Source organism: Vitis vinifera, chromosome 3 (assembly GCF_030704535.1).
Source record: "Vitis vinifera cultivar Pinot Noir 40024 chromosome 3, ASM3070453v1".
NCBI classification, from domain to species: domain Eukaryota; kingdom Viridiplantae; phylum Streptophyta; class Magnoliopsida; order Vitales; family Vitaceae; genus Vitis; species Vitis vinifera.
The window spans coordinates 14,380,678-14,393,803 of record NC_081807.1 but is presented as its reverse complement, the minus strand read 5'-3'; positions in this window follow the sequence as shown (position 1 = coordinate 14,393,803).

The window sequence follows — 13,126 nt, the reverse complement described above, 5'->3', positions numbered from 1 at the left end:
AGAGTTTATAACAAGCTATAAAAGAGCACTTTTTGAGTAGTAATCACTTCCCCTAATCGACATATTGCTAGTCCCTTAGCAATGAAGGAGAGAAAAAAAAAATTAAGACAATAATATAATTTACAAAATCATGCTGATCACTCCAAAAAATCATAAGTGGCATGATTGTAAAACATACTCTCACATGGAACATTAAAGAATCAAAACTCATCCTTCAACAAGAGGGTATAAAAAATCTTACCTGATCATAATTCATAAAGAGTAGGCATTATGCAAATTTAAGTCATGATAGGATTTCCACTCTCCTAGGCTCAATCAATTCTCTTCCACAAAAATCTAAGTGTTATTTGTTAGCTTCCAAATATAGTACTCTGAACTAATCTCTCCCCCTAACCTAGTTCTTTCACAGACTTTAGCAAACTGACCACTTTCAATAGGCTAAGAACGCACTTCTTTTATTTCACAATTTTTTTTCTTATAGGAGTGCAATGCTAAAGGTATTATTTTCTAAAGTGTCCATGTAACGGGGGTCCATCGATGACTCCCAACCAATCAAGGTTTAGGGCATCAAGCTTTAAGGATCTTTCGACCACTAACTCCTCAAATTTTACCCCGGACTTTTGAGATTGAAATTTAATACCCAAGCACCTACAATATGTTAAACTCCACCTATTCACCCTTGTAATGAGCATTGAGGTCGGTGACTCCCAACCAATAAAGGCTTAGGGCACTGGGTTTTTAAGATTTTCACCATATACCCCTCAGACCTTGCTCGAGTTTTAAAGCAAGTGCAACACTTTGTTCTTTTTCTCTTTTTTTTTTTTTTTTTTTTAAGGCTCATTGGCCTTTTATAAGGTGTCCCAACACTATTAAAATGAGGTCAAAGGTACCAAGTCTAAATTTTCCTAAATTCAGGAGGTGAGATAGTTTATCATCTTATAATCAAAATCTAAAGTGCACAATGTGTGGTAAGATTAAAGTGGAAGAAATAAGGTTGAATTTAGTAGGAGTTTCAATAATTCATTAACCTCAATAAGCATAATACAACTCTACTATTCAAATAAAAAGGCAAGAATTCAATTTCTCTCATTTCATTTTGAGAATTTTTCCTTAATAACCATGTAGAGTAGAGTAAAACTTTTAAAATTAAGAAAAAATTTAAAAAATTTAAAAATTAAGTGAAAAGTACTAAATTAACAAGATAACTTAGCATTATTAACAACTTCCTTCCTTTACTCTCTCCCCAACTAAGATCAACATTGTCCTCAATGTGTCAAGAACGATTATAAATAAAGGGAGGAAGTGGTACCTCCTGAGTGACATGGAGTCTGCGTCGTATAGCAGAAACCACATGATTCAAAAAATAAAAGATTAATGAGTAAAGGAGATAGAAAAGAAAATGCCAAGTATAAACAAAAATGATATGTATATATTACTCTAAGAAAGTAAAATGAAATGATCATGTAATACATCCAATCCCAAAATATATAATATCAACTAATATACTAAGTAAATGCAATATAAATAAATGATCAAGGAATAGGGTTCTCCGGTGGACATGATGGCTCTGAGGCTGTCTCATGAGTTGCTTAGGGTGGAACATTAGTTGTGATGGTCTCCTCAGTTGGAATCATCTCCTCAGTTGGATCTCTCGGCTCTGATGGTCCAGGAATATAAGTCTGAGGTGGTGTAAGACCCAGATGTTGCTGTATTTGACTAAGGATAATAGTATGCTGGTCAAGAATAATAGAATGTTGATCCTGCTGAACTCGGATGTCTCTCATCTTCTGGAATAGAGCATCGTGTGTGGAATTGAGTGTCTTGAATAATAATACCATGCCACGAAACTCTGAGCCAGATATGGTGATAAAGCCTTGTGATGGAATAGGTGCAGTTGGTGGAACAGGTGGTGTAGTTGGAGGATCAGAAGAGGCGGCCTGAGGCATAGATAGTGCAGTAGGGGTAGATGGAATAAACTCTGTGGGATGCTCTTCCTGCTGTGCCTAGTCAGGCTGTGCTGGTACTAGAGGCACTGGCCTAAGTGGGGCTGCTTCAGGTGCTAATTCGGCTGAATTCCTCTCCACTAGCTGTGTCCATTGGTTGAGAGTGAAATGCTCTCGGCAATGGTGGCGGCACTCGAGATGGGGCTCAATAGGGTAGCTCATATGCTCCAATATATGGCAGAGTAGCCTCGAAAATAGTAATGGAATCGCGTCAGCTCGTTGTAGTTTCTTCCTATGTACTTTATCCTCGAAGTATAGGAGAGCGGCCATAATCAAATGGTGTGGCCCAAAATAGAAACCCATATATATCCTGTATAATGCATCCAAAATAGGTCCTCGCCTCTACATTGAATGCTGAAAAGGAAAAATGTTGGACCTCAATAATACATCTACTAGGAGCATCCCAGATGGAAGCTCCTTACGTAGCAGGCATGTATCTCTAGAAGTCCCTCGTGATAGAATGCGGACCATGTTTCTCTGAGATATGGTGGTCTACTGTTTGAACTGCTCTCGATCCTCTAGCTGAAATGGAATATGGAGAGCCTCAGCAATATGCCTAGCCTCTAAGATACCCTGACGTCCGTCTATGCTAAAACGAATGGATGTGGAACTCTGGACGCCCTGAGTAGTCATGGACTGATAGAAATCGGTCGCTACTCTGGGATAGAAAAACTCTCTGGGAGTCATCAGACGCTCGAGATGGTACCACTGGAGCAATCCAAATGAATCCCAAAGGTCCGGCTGTTGTCGCATAGCCTCCATGTTGAAGTAAAGCTCAGAATGAAATGGCTTAGCTCTACAATCTAAATTTCCCGGAATAGGTGGCACAGTAGCCATAGGCCTCTTGATGATGACTTCAGGAGCAATGCCTGAAGGTCTCTGAATATCTCCCAGGGCTTGAGAATTGGCTAGAGCCTAACTAGATGTCTCTCCAGGGCCTGAGGTCTTGGCTCTCTTTGGTGGAACATGGCATATTGATGGCTCTAGGATCGGAGATGTTGGTGGTTTCCGTGTCGAATACCGACGTTGAGGAGGGTTAGAAGGCACTCTATCCTCAGAAGATGGCACGATCAGGGCCTAAGAGGCCTAAGATGGATCCTGAGGAGCGGAGGCACTTAGCCGAGCCTCGCGAAATGCGGACGGGTCTGTATGGCCCCCTCTGGTGTGCACCATAGCTGATATGGACAAGAGGTGGATTGCTCTTCTTCTCCTTGATGGCCGTGGGGTGTGGAATGGTGAGGAATTTGCTTCACAAGGTGGCATTGAGTTCTTCGCAATAGAGGATGGTTGTGCGAAATGGTCAGCTAGAGGTCTTTAAATAGGAAATTTGAATGACTTTTGGCTTCCCTCCTGGCCGTTAGGTGACCATTGGCATTTCGCATGCGTTTCGCATGGCTAGTGGCTAATGCAAAATTTTTTGCATTAATGTTTGGTTGATGCGAAAGGGTGATTGCTGATGCGAAATTGGAATTTCTTATGCGAAATGGTGATGCGAAAATTTTCGCATTGAGAGTTATTGATGCGAAAAATTTTCACATTGAGAATTAGCGGTGCGAAAATTTTTGCAGTGAGAAAAGGTGATGCGAAATTTTTCACATTGAGTTCACACTGAGAATGGGTGATGCGAAATTTTTCACATTGCCTTTTTGTCTTGCGAAGTGCTCTGTTTTGGACTTCCCCTGTTTTTTATCATCAAAAATTAATTTAAGTCATAATAAAATAAAATTAAAGTTAGAAATTCTAATTTAAAAACATATATTAAAAACATATATCAAATCTATAAAACTTGAATTTTAAAAAATTAAAACAAAACAACAAACAAAAATAAAAAAATAAAAAAATATGGACTTAGTGTCTTCCGATAGACTAAGCCTATCTAACCATTTTTCCTTTAGGCTTGATGTGGTTCAAGGAGGTTGATTTCCTCCTTGTCTTTAGAAAATGGCTCCAGGAATGGCTTGAGATGATTACCATTGACTTTGAAAGTCCCGGTACTGCTCAGTAGCTCAACTATTCCAGTTGAATAGACTTCATGGATAGTAAACGAACCTATCCATCTTGATTTCAATTTTCCTGGGAAGATATAGAGCTTAGAGTCATAAGCAAGACTTTTTGTCCCTTCTGAAATTGTTTACGGGAGATTAATTGATCATGCCACCTTTTGCAATCTCTGTTTTGCAATGTTTGAATTGATATAGGCGTCATTTTTCAATTCCTCCATCTCATTAAGGTCTAGAAATCTCTTCACGTCAGCTCTATTCAAGTCCATGTTGAGTGTCTTGATTGCCTACCAAGCTTTGTATTGCACTTCAACTGGGAGATGACACACTTTGCCATAGACTAGGCGATAAGGAGACATTCCAAGAATGGTCTTATAAGCTGTCCTGTAAGCCCATAGTGAATCATGAAGCGTAACAGACCAATCTCTTTTGCTCGTATTCACCACTTTCATCAGTATGTTCTTTATCTCCCGATTGGCTAACTCAACTTGCCCAGAAGTCTAAAGATGGTAAGGTGTAGCTACCTTATGCTTCATCCCATACTTGGCTAAGAGAATTTCAAATGGTTTGTTACAAAAATGAGTACCCCCATCACTGATTATGGCTTTGGGTACTCCAAATCTGGAGAAGATGTTCTCTTTGAGAAATTTGAGAACAACTCTATGGTCATTTTTCTTGCACGGGATTACTTCAACCCATTTAGAAACATAATCCACTCCCACCAAGATATAAGAATAACCAAAGGACATAAGAAAAGGTCCCATGAAGCCAATGCCCCATACATAAAAAAGATCAACTATTAAAATGGGATTCAAAGGCATCATCTACTTACGCGTTAATTTCCCAAGCCTCTGACATCTATCACAGCTTCTACACATGGTGAGGGCATCTTTGAAGAGTGATGGCCAGCAAAAACTTGATTGCAACACTTTCATAGCTATCTTCTGAGAAGCAAAGTGGCCTCCACATGCGTTTTCGTGGCAATGACCGAGGATCCCCTGTTGCTCTTGCTCAGGGACGCACTTTCGGATTATTTGATCCGCACAATATTTAAATAGGAATGGTTTTTCCCAATAGTAAGTGATTCGACTCATGGTAGCTTAGCTTTAAAGGCGTATCAACAAAATTTATACCTTAAATACTATTACTAAAGTAGCCAAGCTACTATAGCATAGTGGTTCTAGGATCGTTCACTGGGAAGGGTTTTCGCAAACACTAGTGATATTCAAATTAGGAAAATAGGTGATTTTCTTATGGATGTTAGCTTTAAAAGAAGATGTAAATGTTTTAGAAAGATTTAAACTAATCTAAGCTAACATTAAAGACTAAAATGAAAGGGTGTAAAAACAAGTTTCTCAAAGATAGGATAGCTATGCTCTGGCTCTTATGCAAATTGGAAATCTCAGGATAGGCTCCTCGCGTTGGGGTTGCAACTATGGTGATGCTTGCTTCCCGAACCGGTATGGATTTAGCAAATCAAGTTTTAATCCTTTAAAATGGCAAAACAGATGGTAGTGAATTTCATCAATGGTTATTCACCTTAGACTTCCTTTGAATGGCTCGTAAGAGATAACTAATGGTCTAAAGCCAAAAGCTTACCAAATATTGGCAACTCAAAGTCATTCCAGGTGATAAACTCACCTTTCAATGGCCATTGAAATTGGTTCTAACGGATTAATGCAAAACTTGGAATTGAAAACCTCACCTTCCAATAGCTCGTAGGAGATAACTAATGGATAGAAATCCAAAAGCTTATCAAGTATTGGCCGTTGGAAGTTGTCTAAAGGAAATAAAAACCAAACTTTGCATTAATGAACCTTTAATGAAAAACGACTACCTTACCTTCCAGGTGCGAGAAATTTCCATGGGATTGCATCCAAGTCATCACATAACATCCATACTTTGAGAAACTAAAAGTTTTAGCCAATCATCCTCTGAGGAAAAGCCCTCAAAGGCTGTTTGGCTACTAAGAAAATAGAAATGGGGAAGAACAGGAGAAGAGAGAAAAATAGAGCAAGGCTCTGTATAGTCTATATATTTATATATTTCACATCTCCATCCGTCTCTCTATATCCGTCTATATATTTTACAATGGATGCATGGGAATATATATAGAGAAGTTTTTCCAACCTTCCTAGCTAAGAAATCTTATGATTGGTGGATTACAAGGAGAAGAAAGGAAATTTATACAAAAATATCTAAAAGAAAATATCTCGCGTGGAGTCGGCGGAACAGAGGAAAATTTGCACCACGCATGGGCTGTGAAAATGTTGTGCGAGTGTTGTGCGAGTTTCGCACAAGCTGAAGGTGTTGTGCGAGTTTCGCACAAGCTTCGCACAAGCTCGCACAAGCTGCGCACAAGCTCGCACAAGCTGAAGGTGTTGTGCGAATTTCGCACAAGCTTGGCGCAGTTGTCTTCCAAAGGCCATATCTTCCTCATTTCAGCTCCAAATCGTACACGGTTTGAAGCGTTGGATTCTTGACTTCCTGAGATTTAAAATGGTATATAGCATGTAGAAAATGGACTTCAGAAAGTGCTCCAAAAGTGTGAAGGAAGACTGCAGCTGCTGTCCTCTGTTTTCTTCATTTTCTCTTTGCTTCTCTTTGATTCTCTTTGCTTCTCTCCTTTTCTTGGCTTGTCTTAATGATCCGAAAAGCTATCAAAACACTAAAACTAGCCACAAATATGATTAGAAGTCATTGCTAGGTCCTTAACATGCCAATTGGAATAAAGATGGAGAATTACTACACAAAAGTGCTTAAAAGATATTGAATTAAAGGTATAAAATAGCACTTTTTGGGTAGTAATCAGTAAGCATGAATTTTTGCAAAGAAGTGCTTCTTATCTTGTGCTTTCCACTCACTTGGAACTTCTCCAATAACTAAATAGTTAGCAATATGAACATACCAAGGAGCGGCTTCTATCAACATGAGTGACTCCTCTGGAAAATCATCATTTATTGGCAAATTGTGGGAAGTATGTGCTATGGCTAGCCTCGACAAATGGTCGGCTACCACATTTTCCACTCCCTTCTTGTCTTTGATCTGAAGATTGAATTCTTGAAGCAAGAGAGTTCATTTGATCAACCTCGCTTTTGCATCTTGTTTAGTCAACAAATATTTCAAGGCTGAATGGTTAGTGAAAACCACAATGAAATACCCTACCAAGTAAGCGCGGAATTTGTCTAAGGCAAAAACTACAGCCAACAATTCTTTCTTTGCGGTTGTGTAGTTTCTTTGCTCTTCATTCAACGTTTTGCTTGCATAGTAGATCACATAGGGCTTTCCATCTTCTATTTTCCCAAGAACAACTCCTATAGCAAAGTCACCGGCATCGCACATCACTTCAAAGGGAAATTACTAGTTGGGAGCTCTCACTATTAGAGCGATTGTCAACAATAACTTCAATTCTTCAAAACTCCGTTGACATCGATCATCCCATACAAATTTAGCATCCTTCACCAATAGCTCACAAAGAGGTCTTGCATGTTTAGAGAAATCTTTAATGAACCTCCTATAAAACCCAACATGGCCAAGGAATTGCCTTACTCCTTTTGATAGTTGTTGGCGATGGCAATTTGAAAATCAGTGCAACTTTTGCTTTATCCACCTCAATGCCTTGGCTGGAGATAATATGCCCAAGGACGATCCCTTGGGGTACCATAAAATGGCATTTCTCCCAATTGAGCACCAAGTCTTTCTCAATGCATCGGTTCAGAACAGCTTCCAAATTGACTAAACATTAGTCAAATGCACTTCCATATACGGTGATATCATCCATAAAGACTTCCATAATACGCTCCACCATATCAATGAAAATGCTTAACATGCATCTTTGGAATGTTGCTGGTGCATTGCATAAGCCGAAAGACATTCGTTTGTATGCATAAATTTCGAATGGACAAGTGAAAGTGGTCTTCTCCTGATCTTCAATAGCTATTTCAATTTGAAAAATACCTGGAGTAGCCATCCAAGAAATAGTAGAATGGATGGCCTGAGACCCTCTCAAACACTTGATCAATAAATGGCAATGGGAAGTGGTCCTTTTTTGTTACAACATTTAATTTTCAATAATCAATACACACCCTTCAACCTGAAGTGAGGCGTGTAGAAACTTCCTCTCCCTTATCATTTTGCACCACTGTGATCCCTGATTTCTTTGGCACGACTTGTGTAGGACTCACCCATGGGCTATCTGATTTGGGGTAAATAATACCGGCTTGAAGTAGCTTATACACCTCAGCTCACAGCACCTCTTGCATGTGAGGATTCAACCTTCGTTAGGGTTGACGAACTGGCTTAGCTTCTTCTTCCATGTATATATGATGAGTACAAACTAAAGGGTTGATCCCTTTCAAATCAGAAATTTTCCACCCTATCGCCTTCTTGCATCTCTTGAGGATTTCAAGTAGACAACCCTCCTGAGTAGTGGGAAGAGATGAAGAAATAACAACAGGGCTTTGCTTATTTTAGTCCAGGTATGCATACTTCAACTATGTGGGTAATGGCTTCAGAATAAGCTTTGGGGGCTCCTCTTTAACGGCTTCTTGTGTCTCCTCCTCATTGAATAAAGGGAGAATTTCTTCCCTCATCTTCAAAGGATGCAGAGTAGCAAGCAAATCTAAGGGTTCAGGTAAACCTTCATCAAGATCCCCAAAATTCTCGTTCAGATCTTCTAGCATCTTCTGATCACAATGCTCCTCCACTAAGTTATCAATCATGCACACCTCTTCTAGTCCTTCTTCTTCTCTTGGATGGAATTATTTAATGCACATATAGAAGATATTGAGTTCCAACGTCATGTTGCCAAATGTAAGCTATATGACTCCATTCCTACAATTGATGATAGCATTTGAAGTAGTTAGGAATGGTCTTCCAAGTATGATAGGAATATAGTTAGTTCCTTTGGTGACCGGATCCATATCAAGAACAAAAAAATCCACTGGATAGTAGAACTTGTCAACTTGAACTAGGACATCTTTAATCATACCTCTTGGAATTTTCACAGATCTATCTACTAGAGATAGAGTGATTGATATTGGATTCAACTCTCCCAGTCCCAATTGCTTATAGACAGAGTAGGGTAGCAAATTCACACTTGCTCCTAAGTCCAACAAAGCTTTCTCCACACACGTCTCTCCAATCATCACTGATATGCTAGGACACCCCGAATCTTTATATTTCACTAGGGACTTACACTGTATAATGGAACTTACTTGCTCAGTTAAGAAGGCTTTCTTACTCACATTCAACCCTCTTTTGATAGTGTATAAGTCCTTCGGGAATTTTGCATAAGTCAGAACTTGTTTGATCACGTCTAGCAAAGGGATATTAACTTTCACTTGCCTCAACACTTAAAGAATTTTTGATGCGTTGTTAATTCCCCTCTTGCCATGCAAAGCTTGTGGAAAAGGTGGAGGCATGTGCTTCTTTATCACTTCTTCTTGATTGATGGTCCTCTCCAGTTTTTCATTCACCTTAGCTTCAAGGTCTGCCTTCTTTGTACTACTCCCTATCTTCTTTCCTTTGTTTTCCTCCCTCTTCTCATTCTCTACTTCAGTCTCTAGTTCTTGCTCTGGTTCTTGCTCTGGCTTTTGCTCTGGCTTGGGTGTATGTAGATCAACCTCTTTACCACTCCTTAGAGTGATCACTGCTTTGAATTCCCTCATCTGAGAAGATTCTCCCTCCTGAGCCTCCACTTCATGGATAGCCTTTGGATTCTGATGAGGTTGAGAAGGAAATTTTCCTTTCTCTTGCACTGTGTTGAGATTAGTAAGCCTTGAGATCTGGTACTGGAGATTATCTATCTTCTGAGATAGATCATTGTGCGTCCTATCCATCCTTCTATCTCGATTGGTCATTTCTTGCATGATAAGAGCATTCACTTTGCCTGAATTGGTCATTGATGGATTTCTGGTCTGCTACAAAGTCTCCCACAACCTTGTTAAGATTCAGAATGGATTGTTCAAGACTTGAGGCTTGCGGGGGTGCTTGGCCAGGTTGCGTGTATTGAGGTGCCCTTGGCTTCCAAGAGAAATTTGGATGGTTCCTCCAATTTGAATTGTAGGTGTTGCTATATGGAGCATTATTATTGGGCTTGAATTTTCCAATAAAATTTGCTTGATCCCCAAACATTTCTCTCACAGCTAGCATCGTAGGACACTCTTCCACCAAGTGCTCAAAAGATTGACAAATTGAACACGGCTTAGTTTGCATTGGTGTGTTTGAAATGACCTGCACTTCAAGTTCCTCCATTCTTCTTATTGCCATAGCTGTAAAGTTTGTTTTCGTATCAGTATCTTCATTCAAAGTATACATCCCAGCCTTAGCATTAGAAGCATTTGGTTGAGAATTCATTCTTCCCACTTCTCTGGCATTAGGCTCATCCCATCCTCTTGAAACTTCGGCTACATAACTCAAGAAATCCATGGCTTCCTCCGGATTCTTACTCATGAAGTCTCCTCCACACAGTGTTCTAAGAGTTGCTTCATTGAGGAAGACATACCATCATAAAAATAGCTCACCAATAGCCATGTATCAAAGCCATGGTGAGGAAAAGCATTGATAGCTTCCATGTATCTTTCCCAATATTCATAGAATTTCTCATTCTCTTTAGCTGAGAAGTTTGAGATTTGCCTTTTCAAGCCGTTGGTCCTATGAGTCGAGAAAAATTTCTTGAGAAATTCAGGTTGCAAATCATTCCAAGATCGGATACTCTTTGGCCTTAAAGAATTAAGCCAGACTTTGGCCTTGTCCTTTAAAGTGAAAGGAAATAACTTAAGTCTCATCAAGTCGATCGAAGCTCCTCCCTCTCGGAAAGTGTTACAAACTTCTTCAAATTCCTTGATATGCTGATAGGGATTCTCACGGTCCATCCCATGAAAAATAGGTAGAAATGGCACAATATGTGGTCGGATCACTAACTACTCTGTAGGTGGCACTATACATGATGGTGTACTCATATAGGGCGGATGCATCTGATCCCTCATGGATCGATATGCGTTGAGATTTTCAGCTAGAGCATGTTGACTATGCTAATCTTCAGGTATAGCTTCCATGACTTCCACTTCCAATTCCAACTCTGTTTCATGAAAATTTTTTATTTTCACAAGTCTTCCCTCACTGTCTTGTATCCAATATAGCATACACAACTAGCAATATCTGAAACAAAAATAAAAACAAAGAAAACACAAGAAAAACAATTCTAGAAAGAAAGAAAATTAAGGTTAAATAAAATCTAATTAAAAAGGTAAACTAAAAAAAAAGATAAATAAAAAGAAATAAAAAGTTAGTAAAAGAAAAGAAAAACTTGTGATGAAGATCACAAGTATTCTAAAAAAGATCATATCACTATGAAGTGGCACCATCCCCGACAATGACGCCATTTTGATTCGTTCCCAGCTAGTGTACTCTGATTCAGTCCTCAGAAGGGAGTTATTAACAAATTTTATAACCTATTTCACGATGTACTAGGATAGCCTCAGCTAGCATAGCATAATGGCTCTAGGATCGTTCACTGGGATGGGTTTTCATTTCACACCTGATATTAGTTTAAAGAATTGGATTGGTGGTTTTTTTTTTCTAAGTTAGCTTTAAAAGAAAACATAAACTTTGGTTTGAAAAGGTTGGTTTTAAAGTAACCAAAAATAGTAACTGATTTTTAATTACAAAGAAAAGGGTCTCTTGGATTTTCAGGTCACTAAGTTCAGGCCCCTTATACAAAAGTGGGATTCCGGATCTTTCCTCGCATTGGGGATTTAACCTATAGTTATCCTCCCAACCGGTGTGTTACAGTTGCTTCCCATTAATGGTTTCAACACTAATTCCCTCTCACTAATGCATCTTGCAATGGCTCGTGCCTCTCACCTAGCATTTGCTTATCAAGTGTTGGCTATTCTAGAAAATCCTACCTTTAAATCACCTACCAGAGGCTCGTAAGAGATAAACTAGTGTAACTCAATGGACGGAGTCCACTTGCCTTACCAAGTGTTGGCCCAGTTGATTTTAAGGTGTTTTAAGTTAACTAAAAATATAAAAACCATTAACGGGTCACAACTTCCTCTTCATTAAAAGTTGAAACAAGGAAAACTCCCACTTTTGTAGTCGGGTCCCTTGATTACTACCAAAAAGTGCTATTTTGTAGACCTAATTATAATGGTTTTAAGCACCTTTGAGTATTAATCATATTCATTTAACCCAATTAATTCATTAAGGTCCTTAGTAATTGGTTTTAACCATTTTGTGGCAAGTTTACATGTTTTTATCAGCTTATGAATCAATTCAAGCATGCCAAATGATGGAGGAGCTACTTGGACAAGTTATGGCAAAGATTTTGGAAGCTCAAATTCATGAAGAACCAAGCTTTGGAGCTCCATAGCCCTTTGCCAAAGTCGTTCAAAGTATGCAAGGAAAGAACAATGGAAAAGAGGAAAAGCAAGCAAAGTGAAGAGAAGCAAAGAGGACAGCAGCTGCAGTCTTATTTTGCACTTTTGGAGCACTTCCAGAAGTCCATTTTTTTCATTCTATATACCATTTCAAAGCTCAGGAAGTCAAGAATCCAACGATTCAAACTGTGTACGATTTGGAGCTGAAATGAGGAAGATATGGCCTTCGGAAGACAACTGTTCTAGGCTTGTGCGAAAATTTCGCACAACACCTTCCAAATTCGCACAGCCCATGCGTGGTGCGAATTTTCCTCTGTTTTTGCCGACTCCACTGTAATTTCCTTTCTTATTCTTGTAACTAACCAATCACAAGCTTTTGCTTTTGTAAAGACTATATAAGGGGTGGAAATCACCTCTTGGAAGATATAGAACATGCGTGTTACGTTTTACAGAGAGCTCTCTCGTCTCTCTTTTCTCTTTACTATTTTATTTTCTTAGTAGCCAAACAGCCTCTGAGGGCTTTTCCTCAGAGGATGATTGGCTAAAACTTTTAGTTTCTCAAAGTATGGATGTTATGTGATGACTTGGATGCAATCCCATGGAAATTTCTCGCACCCGGAAGGTAAGGTAGTCGTTTTTCATTAATGGTTCATTAATGCAAATTTTGGTTTTTATTTCCTTTGGACAACTTCCAATGGCCAATACTTGATAAGCTTTTGGATTTCTATCCATTAGTTAT